Source organism: Onychostruthus taczanowskii, unplaced genomic scaffold, assembly GCF_017590055.1.
Source record: "Onychostruthus taczanowskii isolate IOZ18803 unplaced genomic scaffold, ASM1759005v1 scaffold11, whole genome shotgun sequence".
NCBI lineage: Eukaryota > Metazoa > Chordata > Aves > Passeriformes > Passeridae > Onychostruthus > Onychostruthus taczanowskii.
This window is the reverse complement of record NW_024497629.1, coordinates 1,729,618-1,752,714: the sequence shown is the minus strand read 5'-3', so window position 1 is coordinate 1,752,714 and position 23,097 is coordinate 1,729,618. Positions and strand designations below refer to the sequence as shown.

The 23,097-nt window shown below is 40.2% G+C and overlaps 1 protein-coding gene across 2 annotated transcripts in view; it reads left to right on the top strand.

The window, feature by feature from the left end:
- KLHL29 (kelch like family member 29) overlaps positions 1-23,097 on the top strand; it is a 388,668-nt gene that overhangs the window by 58,280 nt on the left and 307,291 nt on the right. For both annotated transcript variants that reach the window (XM_041421738.1, XM_041421728.1), the window contains exon 2: positions 7,823-7,929. The gene's annotated coding sequence lies outside the window, so the exon portion shown is untranslated. The remainder of the gene's footprint in view (positions 1-7,822; positions 7,930-23,097) is intronic.

Genomic DNA, 23,097 nt, shown 5'->3' with positions numbered 1-23,097 from the left:
GAGTTAGAGAACATCTAAGGAAGCTGCAGGGGCACAAGTCCATGGGACCTGATGAAATGTGCCTATGGGTTCTTAGGAAACTGGTGGATGACCTCACTAAACCACTATCCATCATGTTTGATAAGTATAATGAAGTATCATGAAGTTCCCATTGACCGGAAAAGAGGAAACACACCTCCCATTGAAAAAGGAGGACATGGGGAGCTATAAACCAGTCAGTCTTATCTCAGTGCCTGGCAAGGTCATGGAGCAGATTCTCCGGGAAGCTATGCTAAGGCTCATGGAAAATCACGAGATGACTGGTGACAGCCGGCATGATTTCACTGAGGGCTAGTCATGCCTGACAAATCTGGTGACCTTCTATGATGGGATTAAGAGTGTTGGTGGATAAAGGAAGCACAACTGATGTAATCTACCTGGACTTGTGCAAAGCATTTGATGCTGTTCCATGGAGACGTGAATTTGATGGCTGGACCACTTGGTGGATAAAGAGTTGGCTGGTTGGTTGCACTCAGAGTTGGGGTCCATGCATCAGTGTCCAAATGGAGAGTAGTGATTACCTGCAATCCTCAAGAGTCAGTTTTGGGGCTGGCGCTGTTTGACATCTTTGTTGGCAACATGGACAGTGGGACTGAGGCACCCTCAGCAGGTTTGCTGGTGACACTGAGCTTGTGGTGCAGGTGACACACTGGAGGGAAGGGATGCCATCCTGAGAGGCCTGAACAGGCTTGAGAGGTGAGCACATGTGAACCTCAGGAAGTTCAGCAAGGCCAAGTGCAAGGTCCTGCACCTGGGTCAGGGCAATCCCAAGCACAAATATGAGCTGGGTGGAGAATGGATTGAGAGCAGCCCCGTGTAGAAGGAGTTGGGAGTGCTTGTGGCTGAGAGGCTGGACAGGACCCAACAATGTGCACTTGCAGAGTCACCCAGGATCTCCTTAGGGCCATGAAGATGATCAAAGGGCTGGAGCATCGCTCCTATGAAGAAAGACTGAGAGAATTGGGGTTGTTTAGCCTGGAGAAGAGAAGGTTCCAAGGAGACCTTGTAGACCCCCTTTAGGTACTGGGAGACAGCAGTAAGAAAGCTGGAGAGAGTCTTCCTACAAGGGCATGCAGTGATAGGACAAAGGGGAATGGCTTTAAACTGCAAGAGCAGATTTGGATTAAATGTTGAAAAGAAAATTTTTACTGTGAGGGTGGTGAGACACTGGCACAGGTTGCCCAGAGAAGCTGTGGCTGCCCCATCCCTGGGAGTGTTCAAGGCCAGGTTTGATGGTGCTCTGAGCAACCTGGGATAGTGGAAGGTGTCCCTGCCCATGGCAGGGGGTGTGGCAAGATGATTTTTTTAAGGTTCCTTCTACCCAGACAATTCTGTGATTCTGTGACCTTCATCCAATCTCCAGCAAATCCAGTGAACTTCAGTGAATTGTGAAGTTGGCTCTACTTTAAGGCAATCTACTTTTTCACTAGAATATATGTATTTGTTGTTCAAGAACCCTCACTGTTAGGGTGAAGAGTTTTTAACTCAACATTTATGATACATTGAAGCTCCTCATTTTTGAATAAACAGTCTTTTAGTACTTTATTTTTGCATGGGAATGTTTTACATGTCCCTTTTTTGATGTGCAGACATATCAGCAGCTTTTTTTGAGCTTTTAATGGGAGTTAAAAAGTAAATAAACTGGGAATGAGTTAGAAGTTTTTACTTCTAACTTCTCAGTATCCTGAGAGTGATCTCATTTTGAGTCTTAACTACAGCATACCATAGAACTTAATGTCATCTGCATAAAGCAATTCTGTGTTTAACATGGTTAGGGGGAGGAATAGTGAATTATATGCTCTGAGGATGGGTGTCTGTCTGCATTTCTTTCTGGACCTTTGTTTAGTTGGTTTGGTGTGTATGCATTAACTTCATTTGCAGCATCAACTAAAGGCCATTAAAAAAAAAAAGACGGGACTTGACAGACTTAATGCTGGCTAGCTGATCTTCTAAGTCTGTAAACTCATTACTAACCTGTAATATCTGTACATATTTTAGTGTTTTGAAAGCATTTTTTAAATGAAAAGGCGCCTGTAAATCATCTTGGCAAACTTTGTCATAATTGCTCATTGCGTTTGAGTTTGCAAAAATAGCTTTGTTTATGATGTGGTATTTTTAATGGCATATTTCACTGTTTCCATTTAAACTTCGAAGTGACATCTTTGTTTTTTCCCTTTTAAAAGGAGCATAATCCAGATGTCTGTCAGAAGAGTTGTTGATGTAGCATTTTATGAGTAATCCTTATGTTTGAGGTTTTTGTTTTGTCAGAACTGTTTGCCAAGCTCTTATGAAGCTCCCCATGAATATTATTGATGTATACTTCCTTTTAAAGAAGTGATCATCCAGGCAGGAATACAAACTCAACAGCCAGTTCTAAACCACAAATGTTTTCTCAAAAGTTATGTGGTGTCACAGGAGGAGTTAATTTGTCGATGTTATGGAACAGGGGAATACTGAGTGAATATTATTCTCCCCTTCCCTTTCCACTTATTAACCCTTTGACACACAGGCCAGCATTTGAGTTTGGGGGACTTCAGCTATTGCACAGAGTGACCTCAGGGGTTACTGTGTGTCATCTTTGATGAAGAGATGTTCATATTTCCCAGACTGTTTTCAGAGAGATCAGTGGGATTCTGATAAACTCAGTAAAACATACCAAGTAGCCTTAGGTGTCTAGCAATTATCATTTCAAACCCAGAGCTGATGGTACAGTGATGCTCTCATTTGTTGCTGCTAAAAAGTTTTCTATAAATATTTGAACATTATGCGTGTGCAGACATCCTTCTCTAGTCATTTTTTCTCAGGTAGTTCCTTAGTTTAGGTGGCTGTGGCTTAAATTCTTTGGACCTTAGTGAGGACTGGCAGCATTGCCAGGCTTTTCCCAAGCATTTCAGAATCCTTATGGCTTGCAAATGCCCTGGGATCTGCAGACCTCACAGCATTTTAGCTTGCAAATTAGTAGTTGGCTGGTTGTCAGTTGGGGAAAATAGAGAGCTGTAAATTCTGTAATAAATAATATATTAGGGTAAACATAATAGTATTCTGCAGACATAGTGGAGCAGTCACTCCTTCCCATAAAGTCAGGTGGGACTGTGAAAAGGGATGCATCCTTCATTTCCAGCCCTGTGTTTTATTTTTTTTATTCCAGCCTGTAACTCTTGACTGCAGCTCTGCCCAACTTCAGAGCCGGTGTAGCTTCTTGTGGGATCTGTAATTACTCCCTTCTCAGACCACTTGCTTGGCTTCTGGCAGCAGTAGGACAACAGGTCACACCAGGCATTACAGAGCTTTTAATGGCAAGCATGCTGAAGATAACAGATAAAGACAGCAGCACACAGTTGTCCCCAGCCTGGCAGCACTGACACCTTTGGGTGTGTCGGTCTGTCCTTGCCTCCCTTGTCCATACAACTTCCCAGCTGTGCTGAGCTCCGCTGTTTGCAGTGACTGGTCTGATTTGGCAGATACACTGCCTGTAGCACCCTTCTGCTGCCTGTAAAGCTTCCACTTAACCTGCCTAGCAAGTGCTCATACTTTGTGTTGGAGTCGGTTTTTCCTCCCTCCCTTTGTTTGATTTGCTTTCCTTTGCCTTGTTTATTTGCAGAGAGGGTGTTCTGTGCCTGGTATTTCATTCCTGTTCTTCAGCCCCTGCCCCAGGCTGTGGTATCTGACTTAGGAGAGGTTGTTTGTAGGGCAGAGCATCTTGTAAAGGGCATTTTAAAAGCACTTTGTGCTTCAGAGTTGATTTATAGCTTGTCTGCACAGGCAGGCTTTCATAGAATATTTTTGTGTTAAACTTTTTCTGGGTAATTAACCTACAATAGCTATGTCCACATCCTTGGCTTCATCCTTCTTCTTGTCCAAATACTTATTTGAACAACACGTGAGACATGGGAAGGCACTGCGTGGAGCATTGCATCCTCACTGAGATCCATGTTGTGCAGCTCTGCTGCTAAGTGATCTCTTATTCAGGGAAAGTGATCTCTTATTCAGGGAGGCTCTGGAACAATGAGTCCCTCCTTGCAGTACTGAGTTGCCAAATGCTGCTGCCTGCTCCTTGCCTTTCTTCAGATCTGCTGTATGGCTTTTGGATGCTTTGTCTGTGACAGAGAAGCTCTGAAACAGTACATTGCTGCATAAGAAAATTGTGGTTTTGGATTGACATTGTATGAAATCATTGTCTCCCTCATTGTCGCTTGCCTTTTGGATGCTTCTTTTCTGATTTACTATTTAAAGCCGAGCTTTCTGCTTGCTGCTTGTGCTGTTACCATATCTCATTGTTTGCTGGTGCAGCTGAACTCTTCTTCGGCCAACTGAGAACTGTAGAGGGGAGTCCAACTGATACAGCTCCTCTCTCTAAAAGATCCAGAACTGCTTCTCACTGGCCAAGTCTTTCATGCCAAAGGCACTTCTGATAATTCCACCTCTTCATGAAGATACTTGTGTTGATGAGAGGTGAGCTGGCACCAACTTTTCATACCATGGCCTGCAGCTGATTTAACCTGAAGAAAGATCTCCCTCCTTCAGGAAGGAGGAGATGCAGTATCTAAAGTAGATAGCTTTAGATCCAGTTACTTCAAGTCACTTAATTTAGAAGCATAGGCACAGGACAGAATCCTTAACCTGTCTATTTTGCAGTAGTTAGGCTCCCAAAGGAGAGATAAGGCTTGCCTGTAGGGCACCTTCAGCTTCATGAGAATTAATACAGGGAATGCAAGTTTTACCTCTGTGCAGGGTAGTACACTATGATGAGAGACAACCTGGGTTTGCTGTTGAAAGCTTCTTGCTGTGTTTCTGCCTTTTCCAGTTTCAATATTTTATTGTAGTGGTTCAGAACTGCCCGGCGGGTGTTGCTCCCCCACCATGGTAACTGCAGTAAAGTTTTGGTAAGCTTAAAATCCTTTCCTATAAGTAGCCAAGATTTTCTAAAGCAGGGGAAAGACACCTCATCCAAATGCTAGTAAATCATTAGATTGCAGTATGTTAAAGATCATTAAGTGTCTTTGTATTTCACCAAGTGGTTTTTTACACTTCTCTGGAACTGTGTGTCCAAGAGTTAGCAAACAGATTATGAACTTTGGCCCATCTTTATGTACCATTTTCATCGTGACAAGTAATTGCTTTTTTTGTTGCTTCGTTTCCTTCTGATTTTTCGTTCCTCAGATGTCCTGTATCCAGCTGTGAGTTCTCATCTGCCTTTCTATATCACACTGCTGTCTAGAGCCCACCATGTGCTTTGTAAATATTCTTCATGTCTTTCATTATTGAGGTGAGAGAGAAAAAGATTTCCCTTTGTGTAAAACTGCCATTGGCTACTCAGGCTTCTTCCCTATCTGAAACCTAGTTTGGTTTTATTAGTCTCAAATGTTTTTTTCCTGTTCTGTGAAGTTCTGGAACAAAAGTCTTGAGATGGCTTTGAGAAGTGTGTGATTCCCTAAGGAGATCTTTCAGAATTGCTCTGGCCTAGTGTTGCCCTTGGAGATGATGGGGTAACTATGATATGATGAGTCACTATGCAAAACAGAAATTACTCCCTTGAGTAATTTCCCCTTTCTTCTTTCCATAAACTGCCTCATGAAAACAGTGCTTTTTTTCAGCAAACTAAAAGCAAAACAAAGAAAATGCTCCCTTTTTGTTTCAGTATTTTTAGGTAGTCCATGGTATATTCCTTAGTTATCTTGTGAAATTCAGAAAAACTAAACTAAAAAGTCACAACAACGTATTCAAGTACTGTTAAATAAATAAATAAGTAAGTAGACCAGCTATTAGAAAAGGCTTAGCTCCAAAATGAGTCTAGACCTGTAAAGAAGACAGGCTCAGGAAGAGCATGGAGCTCTGTTTGATGGACTGAATGGTAATGATGAGGAATACTGTGGACAAGATGTTTGCATTTCCACACTTTCCCCAGCCTTTCATGTGCTTCCTCTTCCATCATCTTATGTTTTCAAGAAACTAACCTGCATCTGGCTAGTGGTTAGCACAGAGTTTTTTCTGCTTGGAGCTATATGACCTTTAAAGTTCCTTCCAGCCCAAAGGTGACCTTCAACACTTCCATGTCCGTAGATGGTCTTGAGTCTGATCTTCTCTCATAGCCGGTGGTTCTTCATTTCCCAGGTCCCTGCTGGCAACTCAGGCAGTGTGGGTGGAGCTCCTGTAACTGAAGACTGAGGCAAAAAAGTCATTGAGTATCTTAATGTCCTCCATATCCAAAGTAACTGGGTTTCCCATTGCCTTCTGGAGACAGCCAACATTTTCGCAAATCTTCCCTGTTGTCACAGAACTACCTATAGAAGCATTTGGTGTTGCCCTTGATGTCCTTGGCCAGAATTAGTCCTATCAGCACTTAGCTTTCCTAACCTGATTTGGGATGTCATTCATCTGGCCCTGATCTCATGCTTTTAAACTTTTTTTTAGTGGTTTGATCTTTTTTCCCTCGTTTCTCAGGCTGATGGTGCGTTGTGCCTCTTAGCCAGCTCTCATTGCAGATCATTCATTGCAGCATGAGCCATTTGGTCAGCTAGTCAAGCCAAAGTTGCTATATGCTTCATTTGCAGAAATATAGTAGGAATTTAGCAGTTTTATTAAACTCTTAATGGAGCTCATTGCCTGACTGATCTACAAAGTGACCTTGGATAAGTCATTCAGTTTTTCTGTGTGCTTGTACCCTTACCGTCCTCACCTTCACCACACCTCTTAGGGCTGTAAATATTCAGCACTGAACCAGTTTCAGGCTTTCACAAGGGAAATTATTTGGTCAGGCTATTTAAACATAGCAAAAATCATGCATATATTCTGAAATAATATCCTAGCAGGGTAAGGAGATAACTTCCATGGGAATGTTTTGTGTGCTGAACTTTCCATAGCTAGCAGGTTGAATTAGTGAAGTGTTAATCTACCACTTCAAAATTATTATAAATACATAAAAATAAGTGTATATAAAATGAAAAAAAGGCTTAATTTGAGGCAATGGGACAGAAGCCCCAGTTGCATTGCAGAGGGAAGTGCACTGTAAACTTCGCATTCAGATTGTATCAGCTCAGTTACATGTATGCAGCAATCTTGTCGTTGTAAGAATCTTCTTGGGAGAAACTGAAACTCTAGGGCTAAAAACATGAAATCAATAGGCACAGTTATATCCACTTTAAAAAAATTGTATTGATTTGCAGATAACAACAGCAGTTCATTCTTGCAGGATTACATGCCACTTCCTGTCATAAAGATTGCTTCAGTATGTATTGCATCTGAGATGGAGGCTGTAGGGATAAAACTGCTTTGCTTTAATGAATAGTCATTTTACTCTGCACATTAAAATGAGATATATTCCTTTAAATTTATCTCCGGGGATTATTTTGATTTCATGGGCAAACTCTGTGTTACCAAAGACTCTAGAACACTATTAAACTTTTAAATAGTCTTAGATTGCCTTGTTTTTGCAAGTGCTTGAACTCATCCTCTCTTTGATAGCAACTAATTAAGCAAAATATCGTGCTCTTTCTGGTCTCCTCCACATCCTTGATTAGAGGGTTAACACCATGTTATCTTGGGTATTAGATGTTCTTTGCTAAACCCTGAGTGCCTACCAGCGTTTACCTCTCTGTGCTTTGGAACAAATTTCTGTCACCTTCTGGGGTTTAAATTCTCTGTTCTGATCATGGTGGTCTCCTATTGAGCAGCTTTTTTCTTTTTTTTTTATTCTGATGCTGTGATTCGTTTGAAGCCTGTTCTTATTACACACAGGTGATTTCATCTTTGTGTGTTAAAGTAACTCTTTTTCAACTCTTTCTAGGTAATCTGGCTTCCCAGAAATCTTCTGCTAAATGCAAGGGGTTGCTGTCCTGTTTACTGACTGTTACACCTGAGGCTGATTTTGATACAGACTGTGGATATCACAGGGTAAGTGTGCAGATGCCTCTTTTTTTTTTTTTTTTTTTTTTTTTTTTTGTGGCTTTTCTTTCATGGTCTCTTCCTTGTTTACACAAACACAATTTGGGCATTGGTCTCCCTTTCAGTGGCTGCAGCAAGTCCCTATTGCAGCACATGCACCTAAGCATCTGTGTTAGAATAGAAAAATATTGTAATATGATAAATGCTAATGCTGTAAACCTGATCAGGAGTATTTTAATTTGGTGGTGTAGCTCCAAGAGAGAGCAAAGTTTTTTGTGTCTATAGGTCTAGACTCATGGGGCCATATCTTATAAAACTGGATAAAACTGTAAGAGGCTTACTTGGGTGGAGTGAACTTTGAGTTTTAAGCTGACAAAAGTGCATGTATTTTTATATTACAAATGAAACATTCTTCATAATGTACATAGTTAAAATATCTGTGAAGTTTGCAAGATTGAGTTCAAATATTTGGAAAAGGGAGATTAAAGGTTAGTTGGTTTCCTGGGGGCATGGGAAGGGAAAAGAAAGAACTGATTCCCTCTCTTACCCAAATCTACTATGGACGTTACAGTAGAAACTTAAATACTTGACTTCATTGTTGAATGACTCTTGTGGAATTTTTCACCTCTTGCTTATGAGAGGAAAGTTCAATTTTGTGAACAGAGATTTGATTTTTTTTTTCTTCTTTCTTCTTCCTCAGTCTTGATCCTGCCTGCTATTTTCTTGCTTATTCCTTTTTCTAGCTTCTTTTTGCACCTCTGTTTTTTCATTATGGAGCTAATCCTGTGCCTTTATGCTGTTTCTTGTCCTCTTAACCTCCTTTGATGAACTTTCTGGCTTCTTCCCTCCAGATATGTAATTTCTGGGCATAATTCAGGCTGGAAAACACCTGTGCCGTTGTCTAGTCCAGCCTCCTGCTCAGAGCAACGTCACTTTTAAAGCAGGTTGCTGGGGATCATATACAGTTGGGTTTTGAATATCTCCAAGGATGCAGACTCCAAAGCCTTGTTATTCCCCTGTTACCATGTTTCACCACCTCATGAAGGATATTTTCTTCATTTATAACCTGAATTTTCATTGTTGCAGCTTCTTTGTTCTTGTCACATTACTTCCCTTTCAAGAATAGGCTCACTCTGTTCTCTTTGTACCTTCCCTTTGGGGAATCAGAAAACACAGTGAGATCTGGGGGAGACCTCTGTTCTAGACACCACAGTCCTCCACTGGACTTTCTCCGGTATGTCAAAGCCTTCTTGTTCTGGAGGGCTCACAAATCCTGCCAGAAAGGGAAGGATTGCTTCCCTGGGCCTGCTGGCTGTGCTCTCACCAGCACAGTGAGACATAAAGGAATTTAGAGATTTTAGAGGGGCTAAGATTTTAGTTAGAGATAAGCTTTATTGGAGTTAATTAAAATAAATGGGTAGGCCTTGATGAAGTTAAGAGTTAGTAGTTAACTAATAATTGATTGCTTGTCAACACAATGTTTGGTTAGCTGGGTTTATAATAAAGAATATAGAAACTGACAAATAGCTTTTAGTAACATAAGGCAGTTGTGGGCCTCCTCTGTTCTGAAACCAACTTAAGACAGGGAATGGGAGTTCTACCAAGGGTTCATTTGTCATATTTGCATTGAAAAGTTAGAAAGGTCAGAATGAGGAAGCCTTCATTTACTTCCTCATTTTGGGACCCCTCCCCATGAAAGGGACCACCGACCCATTTCAGGGAACAAACTGCACATGCTTAATATCTTTTGAACTAAGCATACGAAGCGGGGAATGGGATGTACCAAAATTATGAATATCTATTTGTATTTTGGGTATTCAATACTTGTATAGATAAAAGGGCTCTGTAATCACCTGTAAATTGTGGTGTGTATTTGGGAGGTATCCCGCATGCTGCCCGGCATCACAATAAACATACACTTTCTGACTTTAAACTGTTAGAGAGTTTTTGTCTGTCACAGTTGGATATCGGTACTAGATCAATACCCATATTTTTTAATAAATCAACAGCTCAGAATGGACACACTTGGGTTTGTTCCAAAGGCATGTTGCTGGCTCAAATTTGAGCTGTTGCTGTCTGTCAAGACCACTAACTCCCATATTATTTTTCATATTTCCAATTTGTTTAATCTTTATCATAAACTGTCATGCATTCCTTACTTCCAGCATTTGCTCTTCACAGGATTCCTTATTGAACACCTCATTATCCCCAGTGCACCTTTATCACAATGTTGCTGGCAACCTCTTCCCGTAAATGTGCATGAGCTACACTTCAGAAATAGTGAAACACTCTTGGAAATTAGTTTATTTCCATGAGCAGCTAGCTTAAAGCTTTCCATGTAGCTTTGATAACTTAAAATTCTTTTTCAATTCCTGTCAATAGTATATTCACAATAGATCAGGAAATTGTGTGTATTCTTGGGTGTGTACAAGTGTGCATGAGAGACAGACAGTGTATTTAATCCTTTTTTCTGTTCTGCCAGGACACAGCCATAAGTAGTGCATATAATAATAATATGTATATGGAATTTGCTGGAAATCAAGTCTGAGTTATGAACAAGACTTACTTTGTACTCCTACTTTATTTGTCCCTGCATGCGTGTGTGTGATGCTACAAATTGCAGATGCCAACAACTGTAATTGTAGTGGTGGTTAAATCAAATGTTCTGCTCTTTTTCTTTTTTTGGTGGCACTCACGATGAGTAATGCATCTGCTTTTCCTGTGTTTTTATAGAGCATGTATGTTGGGAGATATTCCAGAGAAGAAACACTCAGGAATACAGTCTCAGCCTTAGCTTGACATGATGATCAGACAGGGAAAGCAGGTGTAGGTCTGTGCTCCTGGAAGCTTTGCTGTCTGATTCCCTAGGGGAAGGACCAAGAGGACAGCAGTAGTCCACTACTGAGTTCATCATTACTAGTTTGGCCAGGGTGGCTGGAGCTCCTGTACAAATCCCTCTGTTTATATCTGCCAAGGATGACAAAAGAATGCACTGGAATGCAAGCTGAGCAAAGAGGGTTAAACATACTAAGTCAGGGGAAGAGAAAATTGAGCAGAAAATAAGGGAAGTGGAAAGGAAAAGAAAATGTACAGAAAGGAGGATAAAGACTTGCAAGAAAGTGTGTTGGTTTTAATTCAGAGAAGTGTTGTCCAACTCATGGAGAAGTAGTTACACTAGTGCAGCTCATACGGTGATGAGTGACAGTTTAATTCACTTTCTGTGGTGGGGAATGTCTAGTAAATCTGGCTTGTGATAAGTTGCCACATTGCCTAGTCACATCAGTATGAAATGTCTGGGATAATCTTAGGCTGAATATCAAGTTACTGCGAAGTGATTCTGTTAGGCTGTGGGATGCCCATGGGCGTTTCTGCCACAGTGGCTGTGATCTGGTTATATAACATATATGTAGCAAAAGAATAAAAAACTTGTAATTTGGAAATGAGAAGCCAGCTGTGTCCAGGCTTCCTCTTGGACCCTTCTATTGCATGAGAGAAATTGTTTGAAAAAGCTGTGAGTTTCAGGATGGACTCCCACTGTCTCCTTCTGGTAGCGAGCTGCACGTAGGAGTTGCACACTTGTCTGTCTCATCCGCTTTTGGATATTCCTAGCTCAGCTGTTCCCCTTAAAAAGCCTTTTAACTCAGTTTTTCTGAAGGATATAAATAGTATTTCTGCATGTTGACTGTAGTCCTGTATACCCTGACAGTCACGTGTGGTTGCAGTTTTTGTATTCCAGTTGAAGAAGTACTTAACCCCAGTGTTTTCTGGTTCAAACTGAATTAATTTTCACCATATGCAGCACCTCTTGTGGTGGTGGGGAGGAATCTGAAATGACGTTGAGAGCTGTTTAGGTGATGAAGTTGTTTTAATAACTGTGGGTCTCCCTGCTCAGCCGACTGATTGCTTTTTGGAGTATTTCTTAGGAGGAGAGGTCAGGAATGTGTGTAAACTCTAAGTGAGACCTCAAATGACCACATGTGTTTAGGAGCTTGAGCACAGTGATTGTGTTTTGCTTTTCATTTTTCACAGTTTTCAAGCGGGTGAAAGCAAAGATTTGGATTTGTTCCATTTTATCCCTTGTAGAAGAAGGAGCAAGCCAAATAAAGTAAAAAAAAGTTAGTCACAGAAATCCAGGGTCACACTTCTTGGGTGAATTTGTGATAAGCTTTGGGATGCAGCAGAGAAGCCAAATAGCAACCTCACTTGTCTTTGGGATGATATTCAAAGAACAATTCAGTTTGGGAATGACCTTGAAGGGATTATTTTATCCAAGCTCCTGCTCAAATCAGGCAAACTGCAGAGGCAGGGCAGGTTGTTCAGGGCTGTGCCCGTGTCCAAGCAAGTCCTTTGATACCCCTGAGGATGGGGGCTCTGCAGCCTCCCTACACAGCCGTTCTGCTGCTTAAGCACCTGCTCTCAGTTCTTCTTCCTTATCCCTTAGCAGGTTTCCCTTGATGCAGCTTGCAGGGATTGCCTCTCTTACTGCACACCCCGAGAAGATTCGGGCTCGCCACATGCTCCACACCTTTAACCATCCACTAAATCATGACAAACTGGAGATGCATGATTATAAAAAGCTCAAATCAGTGCTTCCCAAGCACCTGTGAATCAGGCAGTATTTTCTGAGTTTGCATTCATTTAGCAGCATCTGAGTTGGGGGGTTTTTTTGTGTTTTTTGTTGTTGTTGTTTGGGATTTTTTGTTTGTTTGTTTTGTTGTTGTTGATTTTGGTCGGTTGCTTTTTAGGGAGGATTGGTTTGTGGATTTTTGGGGTTTTTTTTGGTTTTTTTTTTAAGAGGACTCTGATTTTACTGTGCTGTTATTTCAGGGAGCAAGGATGGAGTGAGGCACAGACAGCACTCACTCCTAACATCTCTGTAGATACCGAAACACAAATACCTATGTTTGTTTCTGCCTGTAGATAATGTATGTCGAATAGACATGGATTTAGTCACAGGTCTTGGAGTTGGATATGGTTCCTATTTCTGTCTCTTCCACAGCTGTCTTAGTAACAGCTGTGCCTCAACTTCCATGCCTTTAAAATAGTGATTATGCACTCTTATTCACAGGAATGCTACCTACAGTATCTTAAGTGCTTTTAGTTATTTAGTAGAAAACTGCTATAAAAAAGGTTAAAATATGTATTTTTATGGTATAAACTATATGTTTGTACTTGCACAGATTTATGTTAACTCTATACTCTTTGTAGGCTGCTTTTAAACCATAGAAGTGTTATTCTGTAATGCATTGTGTTACTGTACAAATTGGATGCTTTTATCCAAATTACGTGTTGGAAATCAAAGGTGACACACACAGGGGTTGTTAGGATAGCCTTTTTTTCACACAGAAGATTTGGAAGTAGAAAGAAAGCTTAGAAACTTGATTCTTTTAAAAAGTAAGTTCTTTTATAAAAGCAGTTAAGTATTCTTTCTGTCAGCTTTAATAATAATGAGCTTTTTAGTGCTGGGATGAGCGATAATTGCAAATGGCAAAAAGTCATCAGAATGTTGTTGCTCTGATTGCAGATTTTATTAATCGTAAAAGAAATTATTCACCTAGAAAGGCTCTTTTATAAGTACTCATTTATATGAAGATTTTCTGCCTAATTTATTTTGTTTAAAAAAAAATTTAAAAACTACAAAACCCCACAACCAGGAACCTGCATAAACATAGTCCTGTCCTTCAAAACCCTGATTATTTTGCCCTTCCTATCTAGTTTGCTTAAAATGTCATCTGTGCTCCTTCTTATCAGTGGCACCAATCTTAATTTTGCCTCCTCTTCCTCAGAAATGTATGTGAAGCTTCTTGGAATTATTTTATAGTTGAGTACTGTGCATCTTCCCTGCATGAATTTCCTCCACTTTTAAAAAGGATGTTTATCTTTTATGAATGACTTCTTGGGTAGATGAGTTGTTTGGCCCTTTACATGTTTCTGATCTCATGATGTGTTGGGATTTCCAGATGTAAATTAAATTTTCATCTGTTTTTTCCCACTCCTTTTATGTTGTTTTCAACATGAGTCTTGAGTTAGTAAAAAAAGGGAGCACATCTTCACTGTAAGAATACAATTAATCAGTGAGCCTGCCCTGTGAGCTTAAAACAGGGTACATGCTAAAGTATCTCTTTAATTGGGGTTTTGGATGGTAAACTCTTTGGGGTAATGGTGCAGCCTTTACATGTGCCTGCTAGAGAATTCATACAGAGAGCATTGCTACGGCATGAATATTCAACAGCTGCCTGCCCCTTATTCCTTGTGCTGAAATATTAATAGAGCAGTGATTCTTCACCTAATCGTGCCGAGATCAGGTGCCTGTAAGTAATCCTACTGACAATATCCCAGTATCCTGCACACACACCTTCTTGTGGGATCACACCTTCCTGGACCACGCTGAACACCGGTTGCTCTCAGCAAATCCACAACTGCTGTTGCTAAAATCATGATAGGCTCTGCTCCTGGCTGTGTGCCACCAGGTCACCCTTTCAGCCTGCAGAAGGACAATAACTCCAAGGAGCAATAAAGCTGCTGCTCATCATAGCAAAAGAGAGTTCAGATGGAGAAGCACTTTACTATAATGCCCATTGTGACAAAGCTGTCTTTGAACTTTGCCATATTGAGATCCTTCACCTGGCATTGTGATCATTTGGGCCTTTTCAGGATTGGGTTTCAGGAGAGTTTGTGGCAAATCCTCTAAGGAAGTGGAGAATTCCTGTGCCCTGCTATGCTTTGGGCTGTAACTTGAAAACAGAATTTCACAGGATTGATGTGGCAGATTTCTCAGTGTTGTTCTAAACTGATATTTAAAGTATGCCCCACTAATTCTGGTCTCTGAGTTAGCTGTTGAAAACCTAATGTATTTTAACACAAAATTATGCAGGCTGAAGTGAAGTTGGGTATGGTAGTGGAGCAGATTCTTTTGTTTCATGTGTATTTGAAAGCTGAGAAGGCTTCTGCTGAAGTCAGACAACACTGGCTTGTCAAATTGCTCACGAACGAAAAAATTGCTCTTGGATGGAATTAATTTGCAGTATCTCATTTACTATCTTAGTTTTGTCATGAATTTCCCCTACTTGGCAGCCTGAAATGCCAAGTGAAAAAGTGTTTCAGTGGGAGATAATATAATATATTAAGAAAATGTTATTGATCACAGTATGCTTTTACTGGAAGATGACTTTTTCTGACCGGAACACCAGGGACTTTGCCTTGTTATAGTACCAAAATGTATTGTAATATGCAAACAGGATTATTGTTAAGGTCACAGCAACTTTGTTTTTACATTCCACTTCTTCTGGAAGCAAGCTTCTCTACATCTAATGCTGTCAGCTGGGCTAGAGTGAGAACAAATTCAGTTTTGAACTTCCAAGCAAGAGATTGCAGCAAGTTTTTGAAGTAGGGAAGTAGTTTTTGAAGTAGGGAATAAATACTGTTTTTCACATCACCAAAGGTCAGGACTATAATTTGATAGGGATTACTGTAAGCATTTCATTATGATGATGGACTGCTTTGTGGTGATTCTTTGTCATAATCAATTAATGTAAGTTTCCTCATTGCACATGTGTTTTATACGTACCTTACAGACAGAAAAAGTTGCACATTTGGGTTTAGAGCGGCTTCCATACACAAGGACTATGAAGCACTTAATTTTTCTATGCAATGTGGGAAGATTAGCCCTGTGGAAGAGTCCATGTTGCTCACAGACATTTTATGTGGGTCTGTGGACATAATTGCTCTGCAAAGCATGAAGGCATAAATTTGTGGTGGGGTGCCCAGTACAGGTAACTTCAGAACCAGGACACTTTTAAACATGTTTGATTTAAAGAGGGCTTCCACTGCATAAACAGTAGCTCAGAGCCATTAAAATCCTGCTTGCAGTAAGGTAGCTTTCTGCTGAAGGGCCCAAAATTTCCCCTTAAGGGTAAGCATGTCATTAAGATGATAATTCTTAAAGTTATTTTGAGCTATTTCTAAGGAAACTCATCTAAAGAACATTCTGCAAAACTTTACTCTTCACCAGATCTTAAGTCTGTGTGATATAAGTTATAGCAGTAGCCATGTTAATTTAGATTGGAAACACAAACTCTTTCAGAATAAATCAGGGAGGGTTGTGCTGCAAATCCAAGAATACTGTATCTTATGTGCTAGTTTTCCTTTTGCCCTGCTCCACTTGCAGCATATCCCTCCAGTGGTTTTCTCTGTTTTTGTTGCAATAAATCTCCACTTCAGTGAATTTGAAGATACAAAGCTGTCTGCAGAAATTAATCTCTGGTACAGTAGTGGGTTACTAACCTGCTCAAGGTTTCCACATGGCAAAATGATTTCTTCACTTTAAGAAACCATTTCCTGCACAGGCAAAGCACTGTTACTAAAATGGTTGTGATATTCTGAAATTTAATTGTATTTCTTTGCAGGTTTTTCTAATTCAGTTTGTACAATGAGAAGTTGTTGTAAATCAGAGGAACAGACCTTAGTTGTGTGCAAGACCTATTTCCCCGGTCCTCTTTTGCAGACTCCTCTTCTAACGTGCGTAGGAGAGAGACACTTGTGTTATTGAAGCAAACAATGGAACGGTTTAGATTTTGGCTTTTAAAAGAGTAAAAACAAAACCACAAGTCCCTAGATTTTCTTTTTGCCCTTTTTAACTGCAGCATTTTGCTATGGTTTATTTAGCACAAGAAACATGACTTGACATGCAAGTACAGTAAAGGTTAATTGTTGGACTTCCCGCAAGAATTAATCCATTGTTTGTACTTAGGATGTTTAAAAATACGCAAAATACTTTCTGCTTTCCTTCATGGCTTAAAGAGAAGCAGAGTTACTACCATCACTTCACTTCCCAGTCCCCATGGGACCTTGGTTTAAGGCAGCTTGGCTCACAGGATCAGCTCAGCTTGTGTGGATGTCTGCCCTGTGGGACTCGTGCTCCTAAAGATGCTTTATATTGCCACATGTTTTCCTGCTACTTGGCAGGAAAATGATGCTCAGCCTTTGTAATTCTCTTCATCTTCCCAAGATGTGCCAGAGCTCACCCCACTCACAAAGCCTGTCTTGTGCAGACACGAGTCTCCAAAATGCAGTGGCAGTTCAGGACGGCTGGGAATGTGTCCCTGTCAGCTGTGTTCAGTAAGGATAGGTAGAGTTTCAACATGTGTTGTTCAAAAACAGCTCTATCAACACAGCTGTTCAGCATTTCCTTGCAGCCTTTTGTGACCAGATCTCCAGAATGCTGTTTAAAATACCACTAGAATCAGCTACATCTGGCAAACCCCTTGGATGAACTCAGGTATTAGTTTGATGTGCCTGAAAGGATGAATTATTTACACATAAATCCATTTAGATTTCATGTTCCCTATCTTCATGTGCTGAAAGACCGAGTGGAGGGAGAGAGGAAAAAGGGAAACCTCATGGGAGAACAGTTAGTGCTGTTGAAATCATAGTTAAGTTGTTTTATTTGGTTTTTTTAATGGTTCTTGGTGGGCACAGTAAACACAGGGAAGGTGTCGTTCACTTTTACTGCATCTTGTGCTGAGTGTGAGAATTCAGTAGTAAGCAGAAAAGACAACAGTCTATAAAATCCCTTTGTATGTTTGTAGAAGAGTTTGCTATAATGACATGAAAGGTATCTCTTAATCTATGCATCTAATTGTAATGCAGTAAAGAACAACTTATCTGCTTACAAGTATGTGAGCAAAAACATTTACAGTGAGCATTTACGGGGACACAAAGAGGTGGTTCTTGAAGAGCAGAAAAGGCTAATTTATTTTTCCTGCTTACGGCAGTTTCGGGGTTTTTTTAAAAAGTCTTTTAGACAGAAGAGATCAATTGAAAGATGCAGATAAATTGGAAGAGGTGGTGGGGTTGTAGTGAGAAGATCATGGCCAGATTTGAATCTTCCCTTGCTCCGTCATAAACCTGCTCCTGAGCTGCTTCATGTCCCTGTGAGACATGGCTCTGTACAGCCTGACTTTGAATAATAGAGTTGCCATTAGAGTCCAACATAAAAAAGATGATTGGCTGCGTGCTTGATTTACGGGAAGGCAGAAGTGGTGAAGCATACGGTACACCAGGGGATATTTATGCTGCTAATGCTTAAAACTCAGCCCAGTGTTTTGCGCATTGGAGATGCTTTCAAATGGCAAAAACAAAGGTGCAAATGGCAGTAAATCCAGTTATTCTGATAGTTGAATGGCCCCAGATCAAGATCATGTTGTGCAGTCTCTTCAACATGCAGAGCAAGTCTGTTAAAGCCCCTGTTTAGTTACTGCCTGTTACAGGATTATCGGCTTTGAATCAAAGAAAATAATTTCAAATATGTTAAGATTTAGGGTATATTGTTTCATCTTCATCAGTTTCTAATGCAAGAATTATTTTTTCCAATTTATGTGCAAATAGGCTTCCAAAATCTGTTGCTGTGAACTGAGATTTTGTCAGATTTTTTCCTTCCTCAAATTACTCCTGTTCTGCTAATAACTGTCAAATTGCACCTCAACTCAGCATTTTCTTGATTTATCTTCCCTGCCGTTGCTAACAGTAGCTCTCTGAGGTGTATCACTTGGCTGCTGTGCAAACAGGCTGCTCTTAAAGTACTGAGCTGTGCATTTAATTTTTTTTGAAATGTAACAGCAATTACATTTGATTCTTAGAAGAAGAATTCATTGTTGACTCAAACTGGATAAATTTTTCAAAATGTGGAGGGTTTTTTTCTCAGATGCTCATAAGCTGAGTGGACATTTGGCATTCATCATTCTGCAATGTCTAAAACAAAATATTAACTCTTATGTTTTTAGTCTGTTTTTTTCCTAAAGAAAATATGAGTCAGACCTTTCTGCTAAATAATACATTCTGCTCCATTTGCACAAATCCACCCCTTTCCATGCTTCTCCAGGAAAGTACTTTACGGGGAGGGAGGTCCTGGAAAGGCTGGTTTGGGGTTGGTTAGTAGCTCCTTTAATATAAATGTGTTAGTGAGGGTTACTTCTGGCTGCTTCCTTTCTAAAGGTTTTTCTAAATAAAGAGCATTTGCTGAGCTTGGATTAATCTCGTGTGATACAGAAAATTCACCTGTGTTCCCTAAAATACCATTTCTAAACAATTTTCTGCATTTAAAGCAATTTATTTCTCTCAACCCTCTATTTGGGGAAAACAGCTAGAGAAAAAAAAAACAAACCCTAGTTGTCTACTAAGCCTTTCCATGCAAAGTGCATATTAGTGCTTCTCCACTCATGAAAGAACTCACAATTTTATAGAAGTTGCTTGATACTAAGAAAATGTAGATGCACACCTGTCCCTGTGTGCTGTGTGGACTTGAACTAACAAGATTGATATATCCAAATTATAGTAGCTTTGTCTAGTGTGAATGAGATGCTACTTACATTTTCAGGTAAAAGAAATCAACAACTATTAATTTGGCAGAATTATTTATTTCTTACTGATGATATTTTCAGTGTATCTAATCAGAGCACTCATGAATAGAAATGAAACAATTTAAATAGAGGCAGTGTACATTGTATGATCTTGTTTTCTCAAACTGTTCCATAATGCAGTGAATAAATTTATCTGTTCTACTGAAAAGACTTCTGCAGAAATCATGCACAATGCTTTTGCCTCTATTATTAAATACAACTGTTTTGTAACTCTTGGAAGATGGTTATTTCTGCTGCTGCTATAGGCGTCTGGAAAAAAAGTTCATTTTCAGGCAACAGAAGGGAAAAGCAGACTTAAGAGAGTCTGAAAATCCAGGAAGGTGCATCAGAAGCACTTAACTGAAAGGTGTGTAGAAAATGATGAAGTGATCTTACTTCATATTGCTCCCCAACCCCTGGAAGAGCAAGGTCCAGATTTACAGAGGGTAAAGTAATGACTGAAGAGAGGCTGGCTGAATCAGCATCTGAGCCCCTTGGAGGCACAGGGAGAAAGACATCTGTGCAGAGGCAGTGCTCACAGAATGTCCTGGTAGAACTTGAATTTTCCTCTGAATCATTGGATAAATGTGGGACACTGGGAGAGAGGCAAGTTTTAGGTGGTCTCACCACCAACCAGGTTTTGGCTGTCCATCAGGCCTGATGGGAACCTGGTGGGCTTGGCAGAAGTCTGTTGTCCTCGAGGTGTTGTCCTCTGATCTGACTGTGCAGTTCGGGGTGGTGGCCGAGGGTGCCAGCAGTGAAATTTGCACTTGATGCTGATGGAGACTACTCTGCCATAAGGGAATCTGACCAAGATTCTTTAGTCTGCACGGTTTGAAATGCCTTTTTAGTAAAACTTTTCATCCAAAATTAAATTTTTTTTATTAAAAGTTTGTGTTTACTTAGAGGTCTTTGCAAGCTAATTCTTTTCTCCTTTCTGGTGTTTTGTTTGTTCGATTGTTTGTTTGTTTTACTGGGGACTTCTCTTTTGCACACTCCTGATTCTTTTATATGGGGACCTTTGCTTATTCTTGGTAACTAAGAACATAAACTGATCTTAGAGGTGAATCTACACAAGCTGGAAGCAAACTAGGAGATCAACATGTTGTCTTATCCTTCCTGCTGAAAGGATGTAGATATAAAATGCCATCATCATTCCTGTTACAGTGCCTTTAAAAATTGCGACTCCACTGTCCAGGCAAGATTTTGGTAAGCAAAATCTCCTATTTTAAGCAGGTTTTAGATTGCCATAGTTCATTGATAGGTATCAGAATAGAAATACTTGCTTCTCCTCACTAAAGCTGCCCTAGGATCATTCACTAGTAAGCCATGGCATACATTTAACTTTTCCACAATTAATTCTCCTAATGCTTGGGAAAGGGTTGTGGGCAGTGCAGGTGGAACTGGCTGCTGTTTATGATCTGTCCTTTATTTTTTTTTTTTTTTTTTTTTTTTTTTTTTTTTTTTTTTTCACTTGAGGAATTTTAATCCCAAAATGAATTCCAGCACATACATGCTTTTAAAACCTTACTGCCAACCATCACCTCTTAATCTTTTTACATTTCTTGTGATTAGCAGTGCTTTCTAATCCCAACACCAGACCCAACAGCAACTGTTAACTGCACTACTTGTTTTACAGCTAAATCTAATCCTAGCAGTCTGAGGCCAACATTATATTTATCACTCTGAAATTACTAACTGCAAGATATTGTGACAGTTCTTCAGTTGTTTTTTGGGGGAGTTTTTTTTGGTTGGTTTTTTTTTGTGTGTGGTGGTTTTGTTTTTTTTCTTCTTCTACTTTCTCATTCCTTATAATGAATTGATAAATACAGCAATTGGTATATTTCCAGAAAAAGATGAAAATAGGTGCTTTTCCCCCCTTCAGTCTTATTGTTCTTTTCTTCTCCTGGTCCTGGAGAAGCAATTTGCTTTCTACCTGAGTTTATGATTAGTAGTGAGATGTGTAGGTGGAATGTGTTTTAGTGGCTTTTTTCCCCTCTTCCCTTCCCTCCCCCCACACCTATTAATATATCTGTTAGTAAGCTAATGCTGTTAGGCTGTACAGACTGCTCAGTGTGCAAGAAAAGCTAAGACAGCCATCAAATCCTCACGCTGCCCTGAAACATCTCTCCCTGTGCCAAAGGCTCTGTATGTGTTTGTCCATTGAGGCAGCAACAGGTCTTATATCCAGTGACTTCTCAAATAAAGGGTAAAGAAATTGCTGATGTAGATTTACTGGTGTGAGGATTTTTACCTTTTCCCCACCTGGAAAGTTGTGTGGGTGTTTGCAGTCTCTACAGGAACCGCTCTTAATTTACTTTAGGAAAGGGGGAAGAGAACATCAGAAAAATGAAAACTTCCCTTTGTTGCTGCTTGGATTTTTTTTTCCCCATGGGAGGGGCCAGGAAGGTTTAACCAGGAGCATGCAAGCTCCAGATGACCCTATTTATGTAAATCCTGGAATAATTTTCAAGGTGGATGAAAAGAATGGCAAAAAGAGGCTGCAGAATAAAAAACTGCATTTTTCCATAATCACAGTAGGTAATAGCTAATGGCATATTTGGCTGCTGCTGGGGTCTTCCATGGTCTCTGTTTCTTAGTTGTGATTTTCTTTCTCCAACCCAAGGAAATTTAAGCTTTATTTGTTATTGGCAGCACTGAGAAAGCATTTTGGATTTTAAAGCAAGGTAGGAAGTTTTTATATATGTGTATATATAAACATGTCCATTTGTGTTTATGTATTTAAAGAGCAGTGGTCCTTGCTCTGTGGAGATCTCCTCTCTTTTGGTCCTGGTGTCTGAAAGCTCATCTGTATTCTCTGTCAATGGACTAATAAAAGATGGTACTTCTCTCTTGTGTTCTTTGCTTTGCTTATATACTCATGCCATGTCAGCTCTGGCAAAAAGTGCTACTTTTGTATTTAAAACAGGAACAGAATTGCAGAGCAATATGTAGTTCAAAACAATCAAAACGTAACTGCGTTGTTGCCCTTTTCACCTTATTAAATGTATAGTTACTTAAATCACTTTAATCCATTACTAGCAGGATTGTCTGGCTGCTGGAAGAGGATAGAGGGCTTTCATCTGTGCTCAGACAGAGCTGCTCCACATCTCTGGGGGGAGGCTGAGTCCATGCCTGCTCATCTGGGATGTCTTCTTTTTCTGTTGAACAGCCAGGAAATTTCAAGGAGCTACATCTTCCCCATGTACATGTGTGCCTACCCAACTGCTCTCCCTGCTCTGCTGTTTCCTGAAGAGAGATTCTGGCTGCCCCTTCCCTGGAAGTGTCCAAGGGCAGGCTGGATGGGGCCCTGAGCAACCTGGTCTAGTGGAAGGTGTCCCCCATGGGAGGGGGACTGGAACTAGGTGGTCTTTTAAGGTCCCTTCCAACCCAAACTGTTCTGTGGTGCTATTTCTGGTTTCCCAATGTTGTTTTGGGGCTCTTCATGCTTCTTCTAATGGTTCCCTCTCCACTTTATCTGTTTTTCTTTTTCCCCACATTCTAGAGTTCAGTCAAGGTCCCTGTTGAGTTTGAACAAGCTTGTAAAATATTTTAGCTGTGATTAATTTAGTCTTAACTTCCCAAAGGGATAAGTGCTTGTAGTAGATGATGAAATCGGGCTCCCGCCCTTCTAAATTATTTCTCTGCTTCACACCTTTGAGTTCCTTCTCCCTGATAATTTCAAAATTTTGTGAGGTGGGGCAAAAATATATAAATATATAAAGGGCACAAGTCAAAATTAGGCTTTTTAGTCAAATGCCCTGGCAGGGGAGAAGCTGGG